Raw genomic sequence first — 14031 nt, 5'->3', positions numbered from 1 at the left:
ATCAAAATGATAATATATATATGACATTCTGTATTCGCATAGTCTTGACAGAACGACACCTGTCGACGAATTATAAAATATTGATTCATAAAAACTTATAAAACTGTAATTAAATGCAACTGTTCATGAGCATCTTACTTTAAGCTATAAATATATTTATGCATGTATTAATTAATAACCATAATCATCGTACAGGTTAGATAGGAATTCATATAGTCATGTTTTTCTTTTGTAGATTTAAAATTATAAAAAAAAAACAACGTTAAATCAAGTTCTTAATTTTTTACCTATCCAGAGCGAAATTACGTATGTTTATGTTGGATAATCCATTTATAATAAAGTAAAGGTTGTATAATAACTATATAAGTAAGTGTATAATACTAACGAACGAGTTACCACGGGCGAAACCATATGAATATAATATGTATTATTAAAAACATATAATCATCAACAACCCGGTTTTTACTGAGAAACCGTTAGTCACTCCGATTTTTATAATTGTAGTCAGTTTAATCCAACGAAAGCAATTTTTACAACATAAGATAAACATATTTAATAGGAAGAAACCAGTGGGTAAAACCAATTTATGAATAACCAAATGACTCGCGTTTAAAGTCATGTTAGGGTGGTCAAAGGTGGTCCAAGTCCCTTTGTTTGTCACGGGCACTCAACAAAATTAAATTGGGGTTCAGACAAGCCCTTTATAGTGTTGCACATTACAACAAGTTGTCTAGGAGCCACGTAGTTATTTGTATTTGTAAAAGCTTTCTATTATAGAAATAAATATGGCTGATATTAGTTACAGTTCCAGTAATTCGTCACACTCTTCGTTGGATAAGATTAATAATTATTTTATAATAATTGTAATAACAATTAACAAATAATGATTACGTTCAACAAGAATCTAAAGTCAACTTTCCATGTTACTATAATTAATACGAAATAATATTAAAACACTATGAAAAACAATTGAAAATATTGGATAAACTTAAATGTCTAATCTAAAAAGGTTTCTGTTATCTACATGAAAACTATAAAAGTAACAAAGAAAACATATGCGCATTTAAATAAAACTACGCACTAATTAAATTCATTATATTTAATTACATCTGTCATAAAAAAGAAACGTTTACCGTCTGTAATTAATGGAACATATTCAATGGAGAATTTGAATGTACACAACAGATGTAAGATACTAGAGTTTATAAAACTAGAGGCTCGCCTGGTTTCGTATAGATAATTCTACTAAAGCGGTTATCTGTAAAAAGAATTGACGAAACAGTGTCTATAGTAAAGACTGCCTTTGCAGTGTCTATTAGCTTTGAAATCCACTTTGAACTTTGCACGTAGTTGCATAGTTGCCGAAGAGCACTTCAAATGCTTTTCTGTCTCTTAAAACTCGGGACTTCAACGTGGTTCAGAAGTTCTGATGGCAAAGGCATTTCGAACTTCTACCCTATCAATAATGCGCTTAAGACGAAAGCAATGATAATTTTCACATTGGTAACAATGATATGCATGTTTATTTTATTATAAATAGGAAAGTATCCCATAACACTTACAGTCTCTATTAAGGGGTAGACAATCTGTTCTTGTGTACAATTCTTTTTGTACTGAAATAAGAGCCTGACATATACGAATTTAATTCGTCTACGTACAGACATCCGCCAGTATTATACGTTTGGATTGCTTAGTCATTAAGAGGGAAAAAATTTATACGAGAATGCAATGTTAAAATACAACTTTCGTACAATTCACCTGCTCTTCCAGTCGTATGTCCAATTATAGTGCCACATTGATAGATCTGCGTAACACCTTTTGCGCGTGCCATAACTGATAGTTGGAAAAACTAGCCGTGTACACCTGTAGATTTGAATAACTAGGTAACTAACCCTAGCAACGGGTTACCGTTACAGTTTATTTATACGTACTGCATGTTTATAGTCCCGTAACCCCTTAATGGGACAGATATATTTTTATGTCTGTTCTATTTTTTAGGCCTTCTGTGTATAGGAAACCGAATATTGTTTTCTAAAAAGCGAACACTAGGGGTTCGAGTTTACTGTGCGTTAATGTACCTACCACGAAAACGGTTAAGAGATAATACAGTCGACTCTCGATTATTTGAAACTCAAGGGACCAGAGATAAATTTCAAATTATCAAGAGTTCAAATTAACAAGTGTTTGAATAACCACGAGGGGGAGGGGCGACTGAAGGAAATAAGAATTTGATCAAAATTTGTTACTTATTATTTCTATATTCTATTATGTATTAACAATTATGTAAACAATTGACAAGTCTGTGCATGTATGTAAACAAACGACAGGTATGTGCATGATAATCGCTTCAAATTATAGAGAGTAGTTCCCTCTTACTTACTTACTCTTTTTGACCTAATTTGACCGGATTTCAAATTATCGCATGTTGGCGAGCAAGATAATACTTTTTCAACTTCAAATTACCGAAGGGACCAATTATCATTGATTTTATTCAATTCATCGAGTATTTTTCAAGGGACCGGAAAAAAAATTCAAATTATCGAGAGATCAAATTAACGAGTGTCAAATTATCGAGATTCGACTGTACCATATATCTAACTGGAGCTGCATACTATGTATTGTACGTTGTGTATGCACATGAGATATAAATTGCATACAAAGTTAAGAGGCAAAAATAACTACGTTTTCATAAACGTAGTTGTAATAATTGCTTAATTAATTATTATTTTCATTGTTACACGCATGGCGTCGAATAATTAAACCCGTGCCGATACTAATTGAAACATTATTTTGGTATTTGGTAACAGCAAGGAGGCCTCAGGTCACTTTTTCTTATTTACACCCTAAATAGAGACTTTCTTATCAGCCTAAGCAAACAGGCCTTTGTAGTCAAGCATTTTAAAAGATTACATTTAGGTTATCAAGGCATTAAAAGGATGATAATAATAGTAAAGTAAAATTGTTTTCTGTGTTTTCGGAACGATAGAAATATCTTAAGCCATAATTAAGTTCATACACAGTGGCCGTATAAATATATATTTAGTTTTTATAATTGCGTTGAAATGGAAATCTGTGGGTTAAAAAAATGGGTAAAAATTTAATTTTTAATAAGATAAATATTAATAATTTCCGATAGAAACAATGATAATAGGTAAATATGTATCCACGAAATATAATTACCGCAATCTTAACTAATTGTATTTTTTTAAATTAGTATAGGGGGATCCTACGGGATGCGCAAAAAGGGAAGTCATCGCAACCCATAGACACCCATTTTTGTGGATGCGTTGCAGGCTTTTCAGGAGTATGCTATTGGAGGTGGTATCTCCCAGGAAAGACCCACCGGGAGTCACTCAGTTCACTGGTTCGAAAACGAAAGGTTTAATAATATAAAAATATCGCTTTATATTTAAAAGCTTACAAGTAAAATAAACAAAACTTTTATAAACATTTTATGGTAATGCTCATTGCGAAACCATGCCATTTAAACTGAACAATGCTACGAAAACGCAGCCGTTTAAATATTACTTAAAAAGTAAAAGGTAACACAGAAGGTGAAACAATAATTAAGTAATGCATTACCCAGCTCGTTTAAAGTACAATGCCCTTAGAGCTTAGTGGACGTCACGCACGTGTCTTTACTTACATTAGATAATGAAATTTCACTGTCCTACTTCATAATTTGATACCGGCAGGCCCATTATGTCCAAATTATACTTCGTCAATAATGAAAATTGTTGAAGACGGAACTGTACAATATATATATCCCAGTTGTTGATTGTGTATTTACTGTATACAAAAGAGATTTTTATGTTTAGTCGCAAATATACTTTTCTGTTTACCAGTGAAGGATGAGGCATTTCGTCGTTCCCTGATTTAAACCTCATCGAGCCATATCTTATTTAATAAATCTCTTTTATACTACGTAGAATATGTAACTTCCTTTTCTCAAATGAAATACGGGGGGCGCCTACACACCAATTGAACTTTTTAAGAAACTAACGATTCAAGTTATAGGGGTGTGCCGTTATAATAGTTTATGGCTTTAACGACCTATTTTGTATATAAAATATATATATAATTAAGTTTCAAAACTAGTGTAACGTGTTATAGATATGGCCACTGATTTTAAGTTTTAATGCTTTCTGTTCGTGTATACTGAATATGTTAAAACACACACACACACTGTACACACACATAAATAACGAACACTAGCCTCTAATAAAAAGTAGTGGTATATATTGTTGAGCCGAACTCTTATGTCGGTAACATCTAGGACCACTACCATATAAACGAATATCTGAAGTTTTCTACTTGATTTGTCTTGTGTAGGTAGTTAACTGTAGCGGTGGGTTGAAATAATGCACCCATAAAACAAGTAAGGTAAATGCGGATGCGACTTTGTAAGGAAAGTGTGCCATTGCGGTTCTTTACTGTGGTCAAGAAACATTACAATTGTAATAAGATCCTTGGAACTGCGAAAGCCTTTCATCATTGGCGCTTAAACCCGAACTAGACTCAACTTTTTAAGTCTGAGTTGGTTTAAAGTGAAATTAATTCAAAAATTAAATTGTTATTGGCTATGAATTATGACAGATTTTTTTATTAGTGGTATTCTAATGTAACAAAATGTAATTCTCCAAGGCACGAAATGCTGATCCGATCCGATCTCCGATCTTGGATCATTGCCTACTTACATTTTTGTTAAATGCGTGAAAAATCTTATATTATTATTATTATAATTCTCGTGTCACAATGTTTGTTCTCATACTCCTCCGAAACCGCTCGACCGATTCTTATGAAATTTTTTATGCATATTCAGTAAGTCTGAGAATCGGCTACTATCTATATTTCAAACCCCTAAGTGATAAGGGGTGTCCACCCCAAAATAAAGTTTAGTTTATTTTTTAGACAATTTTTTTTTGTTTATATTTTTTTATGATACATCATACAAAAATACATACAATCCCTTTTTTTATTGTAGATCGTCATTCTTATTGAACTAAAAAAATGTTTCCTAGAAATAATATACATGGCAAAACAACGCTTGCCGGGTCAGCTAGTTGTATAACAAAATATTGTAAAGTTTACACATTCTAAATATTTTTATCATGATTAAAATTGTAAAAATGTTCTTATACTTATTGATGATTTTTTATAAGCTTTGTTTCTGGCACAAAATTTCTTATAACAGATACAGACAAAATGAAACGAATTGAATTTTCTAAATAAACATAAGCTTAGTATTGTCTTTGATTGACATAACTTTTATTCATTTAATAAAACACAATTTTGACCGGATTGAAGTTATGTATTATTATAAATTTACAATTTTAGGTGTTTGAAAATTTTAGGCCGTCTTCTCTATTGAAATTGGGGTGTTTTTTGATTTCAATGGCTTCGCGTACCAATCTTGGGAAGAATCTATAATAATACATAACTTCAATCCGGTCAAAATTGTGTTTTATTAAACATAAGCTACCTTTTTATTTTGTTGGTATCATTATATCAAACTGCGAACTGATTACGTCAAGTTATTCAATGAATTAATCATTATAAGAATTTAATTACGAAGATAAAGCAAAAATGGCAAGCTCAGCCGATATTTTACACGCACATGCGAGATAAGTGAATGAAATCACGTGCATAAATATTCTTCGTAATGACACCAAATACTTCTCACGTGCAGAACTTTTACGACAGGTAATAAGAAATTAAATTTCTTTGCAATTAACATTCATTAAGTTTATTATCGAATGGTGGACGAGACATTTAATTAACCATAAGCAAAAATTATACCAAATTTATACAAATGACCACATATTTTACATGCGTTATCAACATTTATTAGCGATATTTTTGAGGAAACAGTATTTTTATAATATCCAAGACACACCGGTTTTATAGCCGTGGGAAGATGAAATAAAAGAAATCTTTCTAACATGTGACCAATTTCGGCAGTCAGGTAGTTTTTTTTTCGGACGTTTCTTTCAAAGTCTTTAAAATGGTGCTCAGATGCACCTGTGTAAAGAAAAAAATTAGAACATAAATTATTCTTAACAAAGGTTTGTTACTCAAGAGTCCAGAGTATTGAGATATCATTTTAAATTTATTTATATATTCCAACATTGTAAATTATGAATCAATTACTTTTTTCTAGCGGAAATCAATTGCCGAACAACTACATTAAATAATTACACTCTTGTTTTTACTTTAGGTGTGAACTATTAAATACGAATAAGTAATGAGCTATTCATTGGTGCAATCTAAAATAGGCTTTATAGCAATATATTACAATTTGCTTTGCCTTAATCTTTTACATAATTATTTTCCTAGTTTTTTCTCTAAACACGTAATAATAAATACACACAGACGCGATAGATATAAACCTTGTCTTTTGTTCATAGCGATCTTTGAAACTTGTTTCCTACTTTCAGAGACTTGACCCTCAGAATCGTTTCCTAACTAGTAGAACTAGCAAATGCATATATAATAAATACGGAAAACTGTTATACTCACGTCTTCCAATATAGGACAGCTTTTGTATCGTGATTTCTTTATAGCAAGTTCCCACCAAGGAACGGGAGGCTTCGATCGCAGTATAGTTTGACACCCAACCTTAGGATCTTGGGCTTCATATAATGTTCCCAATGGTCTAGACAATATAGGTTCCCGTTCTTCATCAACAGGTATTCCAGTAATACATTCACAACACTTGTGAGGTTTTTTTATGTTTACATGTGGAGGTTTAAAATCAGTACTGAAAGAATGTCTGTAACTAAGGCGCTTTGTGAAACCGTTCGTTTCACTTATAGATCGCCTTACGCCATTCCTGTTCTGGAGCGGCATTTTTGGTATTTTCTGCACATCGCTTATGATACTAGAACTGTCGTTCAACTCGGATACATCCGCACATATTGGTGTATTTGGTTCCGAATTGTAGCCAATTTTATTCCTATGTAGACTTCCATAGAACGGGTTTTCCGTCGCAGTAGGTTTAAGATCTATAAACTTTGGTCTTCGCATGTTTAATGTAGCGTATTTTTGAGGAGATTTATGAAATCTTGATTTATTTGGTAAATCTTTTAAAACATCTTCCGTATCTGTCGACGGTATTGTAGAATTGTCACTATAGCTTGATATGGGCCGGTCGTTATCGGTAAAGTACGAGGAGGATTCTGAACAGTTATCTCGATCGCTATTTCTCTTTCTATAGTCGATAGAGGACCCTGTAGTGTCTGTGCGTACGGAATGTTGTTCAACGTCCTGACTTGCAATGTTGGTGTCATACGGGCGATCGCCGTTATTCACCAATGTTACTTCCAGATTTTCATCATTATCAAGATCAATTTCTCTGGGTATATCTAGACTGTGAAGTCGCCTTCGAGGCTTTGTGTTTATAGATTTGTAATGAACTTCTTGCCTACCGCTTATAGATTTAACGGGTGAGGCACATATAGATTGCGGCGGACTAACTTTGGCATAAATGGGTTCTGTAAAGCTAAGTCGGGACGGTTTATTTACATGAGCACTTTGTGATTCATTTGTTACGTACTGTACTCCACAACTGCTCTCTAGGAAATTATTTTTAGAAGTTCTTTGTAGTGTAAAATACTCCGAATGCCTTTGAGGTAGATTGGCCATGTGATTTGGTTCAACTAGGTTCCTTATCTTAATCCGGCTCCTTGGTGCTCGGATTGTAGCAAATCCATCGTGAATTGGCGATCCACAATACGTAGGCGATGTAGTTACAGCCATGTTTATTTACTTTTTAACAACCGTCATATAACGTTAGTTGAAAATATTTCCGAATATTATTGAAATATATATTCATTTTCTATAATACAGAGAAGTGGTTACTATTTGAAATATAATTTCTAGCGATATTTGATAATATATTAGAGGAAACAATCACTCAGTTTATAAACTAAAAATAAATTAGAGTAATAAAAAACTAAATTTCAAGTGGTCGCAGATACCCGGAATCATAATATGAAACCTCCTTCTAATTTACTTTAGACTAATCTATGGTCAATCATACTCAGAACTCTTGACGAAGAACATTACTAAAACTATTTTGAGATCTCTTGAGACGATAACAGATTTACATCATGGTGCATTAGACAACCCTTTTAGGTTAGATAAAAATAAACATGTAACCTTCAATTTATGTAGTTACTAAGATGTATAACGTTTCAATTGACAAGTCGTGAATAAAATGTAATGTCAGGTTTCCATAAACATTTAAATACTTTCTAATTCAAACTAGACACGCCAGCTGTTCCGGCGGTATCCGAGTGAATGTGCGAAATTGTAATTAATTTCTCGAATCAATTGCCGTTAAATCTTAATGAAGATAGGTTTGCGTAATAAAAACCAGTATTATGTAGTAGGCATAATACCCAAATTTTATGAATTACACTATTCGGACCAAAACAATAATTTACTCGAGCCTTGGAAACATTACCAAACACTTATAACTTAACGAAGTATGTCCGTAAGGTATCTCGGACATAATTAGAATTTTGAGTTGTGCCCACTACACCGATATTAGCCATTCTAGAGATAATGATTTATTGTAATGTTTACTTAAATGTTTGCATTACGAAACAAATAGGTTTAACGCTTAATTCATTGGATAATGATACCTTAACCGCTCGAAGGCTTAACAAATGGTTCATAATTGCATTTTATCTCATTTATACCGCTAATCCTTTTCGCTTGTATTAAAATTGTAAAATGTCTTCAAATTTATACGCTTTTTAATTTTTTAAGAACATTTAATTAGTGTGAAATAGAAAAAAAACTAAATATGGTTTGTTTCGTGAGTGGATTAGAAGAAAGGTATATACTCGTACATATTAAGGGGGGGTTTTTATAGATATTCCGTGTGTTCTGTTGTTATAACCCAATATCGCATGTTAGACAAAATTATCCACCACTGTGCCCGCTTAGTGGTTGTCTTCGTCTAATGCAAACTAAGAAATAGAGATAGCTATAATATTGTGTAGCTTGTATGGGCTGCATTTCGGATATGTATGAGACTTTACGCTCAATTAACGATCAAACAATCGTAGGCAACGAGTATGACTAACCACCATATTGGTATTCCACGATGTATAAATCCAAGAATCGAATTATTGAATCGTCGTGAATATTAAAATTCTTTCAAGACTTAATTTACATATACGAGCGTTTGTATTGAGGTGAAAGAAAAAATCACACATAAGCATATAGTAAAATTGTAGCTAACTTTCCTTTTTTATTTCAGAAACGGCTACATTCATTCCTATAATTATTAACTTCTTTATTGAATGCTTGCAACACGTACTACTTAATGATTTTAGGTTTATGTTATCTTTAGTCAAATTTGTCAAATATCAGAGTATATTATTCCGACTGAAGAACTTATATACATGGCCATATATTATATAACTTGACTTGTGTTTAAATAAAACTTTTGTATGGGATGTAAACGCGAATTTTTAGAGAAACTCCGCTGTTTACCATGATTTATTTATAATATAATTAATTATATTTAAATAGGAGTCGCAATAATTACAGACATTTTATGATACGATGCAATATTATTCGTTTCGTTATTAGCTTTATCGACCGCGGTTATACACTTCTTGCTACCTTGTAATATATTTTAAATTATTATTACTTATTGAATATTGATATTGTATGCATTAAACTGTGCCAGGACCGAGGGGAGTTCAAACAAGCCCTTGGACTTCTCAAAGGTTATTGCACTTAGAGCGTGTATGATGAATGGCAACGCCTATAAAACTTTTTTATAACTAACTATACAAAAAGCTTTTAGGGTAATATACAGATACAAACTTTACTGTATTAAGAATCGTGCCATAGTTGTAACTTTTCTGTGAAAATATCATGTAAATAGAACGTAAAATAGTATGTCGTGCATTATGCAGAGTCTTTTTGAATCTGTTCTGTGGATATGTAAACATGAATCTGTTTATAATAAAATTGGGGTACCGAAGTTAAATATCTTTATTGGCGTCAAATGTTAGGTTAAATTATTAATATAATTGTTGTTTGATTACTGAGATAAATAAATTAATCTTTTTATATATCTAATTAATAAAACAACGGTTTTGAAATTGAGAAAAAGGCCTATTATTTCTTTGAGAAACTAAGGCGAAAAGAGATGGATTGATTGTTTATAACCGTCTCGCTCGCTCTAATGTTGGGTTATGTCTTGTAATTTAGTATCAACGACCTGTACACAAGTGTTTTGTAAGATTTTTCATATCTAAGTACACAATCCTAGTTTCAAAGCTACAGATAACATCATTTGATGTTTCAAATGTGTTCATTTTAATTGCTCTATAAGACAGCATTTTCCTAAAATTTAAATACATGCAAAAATAAATTTCAAACTTGACTACTTTTAAAATTCTTTTTAAAATAAATTTTATTGGGAAGCAACAAACTTAGTCTCGCAGTAAATGTCTTATTTAATTAGGTTTTATTAAGTTTAATCAACACATTTAATAAAAAAATTAAATAAACGTGTAAAATGTTTAAAACCCCTCACTTTAAAGTGTACAACTAAATACTTAATAAACAAAGCGGACATCAATAAACATGATTGAAATGACAGAATTAATATTATGATAATTTATGTATCGGCTAGTGTTTACCGCCAAGTTACGCGAGATATCTGTGAACTTTGTGAAATTGTGTCAACGTTGCTTTATTATATTGACATTGTTTGAGACATAGCTCAGATTGACACAAAAGAATATGTAATTAAAGTATATTGTCCTTCTCATGTTGTTGTGTAATTAACCAATGATTTGTTTGAAGGTAGTTTTATAATAATTTGGTTGAGGTGAGACAGTTTGCTGAGACGGGAGCCATTTTCATGAACGTTCACGCACACGCGTGCATACGCTCCTATACATATCACGCACCCTTACATATGTATGTATATCTATATTTTTTTTCTTGTACCTCGGTACCTCGAGAGAGTAAAATAATGCAACAATAAGGATCAATGAATGAACTTTGATATATTATTATTTGGTATAAAACAACGATAAATGAACATGACAGAACCTAAAGGAGGATTGATAACAAACGTCAAATGAATAATCAAGCATAGTGACAAAATAAAACATTGTTAGTCCAATGCCATAGTAACTGTAAATCAACACCGTAAGTCACCCTTCCGTAAAATCACTAACAAAATGGGCAAGTGAATTTACTTCCTTCCTCTATATTTAGTGAAGGGGAAGAATTTCACACAGCACATCCGATACATCACGCTCAATAACAATTACAGTAATATGTGCTTTCATTTGCATAGTTCGGCAAAGAACTACTAACTCTAATGTACTCCGTAGAAAGTTGTACAAAACCTCATTGTAAACAGATCATAACCCTAACGGTATATTTGTGTACCAGTAACGTATTTGCTCGGGAATCGAGTGTTTAGCGAAGTCATAATGACTGAAGACTGTGGGAACTAGAAGAGTTCAATATTGGAAATAAGAACTATTTTCATACAATATAAGTAACAGTCACTAACGAGTTTCCAGTAAAACAAAACGTCACTCGAAGGTGGTTGTTTTAATTATCATTCTGATGTCTGTGATAAGAAAAATGAGATTAATAATTTTGAATCAAGCAAGCGCATAGGACATAAATTGCTGCATATCTACCCTGCTAGGCAAACTAGACCCTGAAACTATTAGATGATATATTAGTCGTAGAATATCTAAATTTGATATGCGTAAGATGATATACGAACAACTTGCATTAGAAACCATTAATAACTAGAAAGTACGTGATTCTACACGGGTTCTCTTGAAAATGAAATGATATTGTTACGTAAAGCTCTATATGAATCAAACATTCCAATCGACTAAAATAACTTTATTCCATTAAAGATAATTATTCAATTTTCAAATGTGAACAACGCAATAATCTTGTATTCTTGACATCATCGTTAATTCAAGAGCTACAAATGTTACGCAAAAAGAATAATGATTTAACGAAATTTTTCCTCAACACATCTAAGTAGATCCATCTAAATGACCTTTAAGTGTTATCGCAGATTAGAACATAATGTACGATCCAGCGCAGCGTACAATAAGGACTCACAAAGGCAAGGAAGTAAGTATTATAATGCGAATGTACAAAACAAGAAGAAATAATGTAGAACAAGTTTTAGATGCTCGAGTAGCGCATCTGTCGCGCACATGGCCTGGGTCTCAGAGCATAACGTAACCAGAAGATATTTGATATGAACGAGAGGTGAACACTGCGTCATCTGGTTTAATAAATGCCAAAATGCGGTCAAGGAGTACAAACAAGATCTCGTAAATTAAGGACAATCATTATCGTGACCTTATCGAAGATAACGCTATACTTGAAAAAGTGGTTACAGGAATGAGATTACTAATTCATTTAATGTTAACATTACTCATTTATAGTATTAAGGAAAAATTAATAACTACTTCAAATTTCTTAACAAATAAATACAATCGAATTACAACGATACGAACAAATTTATAATGATTAAATATATGAAAAAAATCTAAACAAGGCCGTTGAACAATACACATACTTGTATCAATGACGTATAATAACTAAAGCTAAATTTAAAGGAACCCGTTTAACCTCTGGCCTCTATTGTTATGCTAATCATGAAGAACCAATCTACTGTGACGGATTTTGCATTCTACAGAAGCGATGTCTATCTACTTAGCAAACCGAATAACAAACAACTATTTTGTCATTGAACTATGGTAGAAATAATGGGCGTGGGCGACTTCGAAATTCAGTAGCAGTATTTTAGTTACATTTTTAAATAAATAAAAATGTGTTTATTCATTATAAGTACATATGCATTACAATGTGTAAGATGTTAACCCTTTTAAGCAAAAAAATACCCGTGTCAGACATTAAGAGTTTAGGGTATCAACAAGTCTGGCAATATCAATATATCATAGACAAAATATATATAATATGTAGAATTCAAAGAGTTAGATTTGAGGTTGAGGGACTTCACTCGTAGAATGCTTATATATAATAAAAGCTGAGTCAGAAAAGGCCACCATAATATAATGACATGTCATATTAAGCGAAATGTGTAACTTGATTCTGATCCAAGCTTATCCTAGCTAATGAGGCTGGAGTCAGCACTTCCTGAATAGATAATACTTTGTACTTTGTAAGTACTTGGAGTGCTTCCTTCCTACCTTTAGACGGGATAATAGTGCTTACGGAAGTTCCTACCTAATTGTTTCTTTTTAAAACCGGTTGAAGGAGTTTTTGGAAACAAGCCTTCCAAAAAATGATACTATTTTTTGAATACCGGTTTTATTAAAGTAATTTAACGTACTGATAGGCCAGTTATGCAAATTTAACCGAAAAACAACGAACATATTTTTGGGGAAGGCCGTAGGATCTTAGTGGTTGTCTGCCAAGGTCGGTCCATACTTGATTACGTAAAATATCAACGGGTTTTAGATTATGTATTCATTGATAATTTCGTGACGATCGTTAAAACGCTTTTATTAAGAATTGAATGCGACATTTGTCTTGTCATTTAAGACAATTATTGTATCGTTGATAGTTGATACTGTATGGGTTAAATTTTAACAGTGAAAAGACCTGGATATGACTAGTACAGTCACAAAGTAACTCTATCATATACATATAGGTAATAATTTAATAGCATAATATTTGAACCAATACTTTATTTTATATGTTGTTTTAAGAGACAGGCTACGCTAATAGAGGTTCCTAGATAAATTGACTTGTTGCGAAGAAAGCTATTTATAAACTAACAAGATTTGATTGAATACTAACGATTTCAAGTGATTGTTGTAACTGACACCGACTATTGTCGATAGAATATTAACATATTAGTAACGGTCTAGCAAAATATAACAAGGTTCTAAGAAGTAAAAGGATCAGGCAAGACTTGAATGTATTAAATAAGATATAATTTAGAATACATTCACATGTAGTGCAGTTGAACTCATTATCATT

At 32.1% G+C, this 14031-nt stretch overlaps 1 protein-coding gene across 9 annotated transcripts in view; it reads right to left on the bottom strand.

Annotated features, from left to right (window-relative positions):
• Window positions 1-14031, bottom strand: part of LOC125055878 (protein sickie) — a 162077-nt gene that overhangs the window by 11553 nt on the left and 136493 nt on the right. The window lies entirely within an intron of this gene.

This window comes from Pieris napi, chromosome 14, assembly GCF_905475465.1.
Source record: "Pieris napi chromosome 14, ilPieNapi1.2, whole genome shotgun sequence".
Lineage (NCBI taxonomy): Eukaryota > Metazoa > Arthropoda > Insecta > Lepidoptera > Pieridae > Pieris > Pieris napi.
This window is presented reverse-complemented; position numbering and strand designations above follow the sequence as displayed.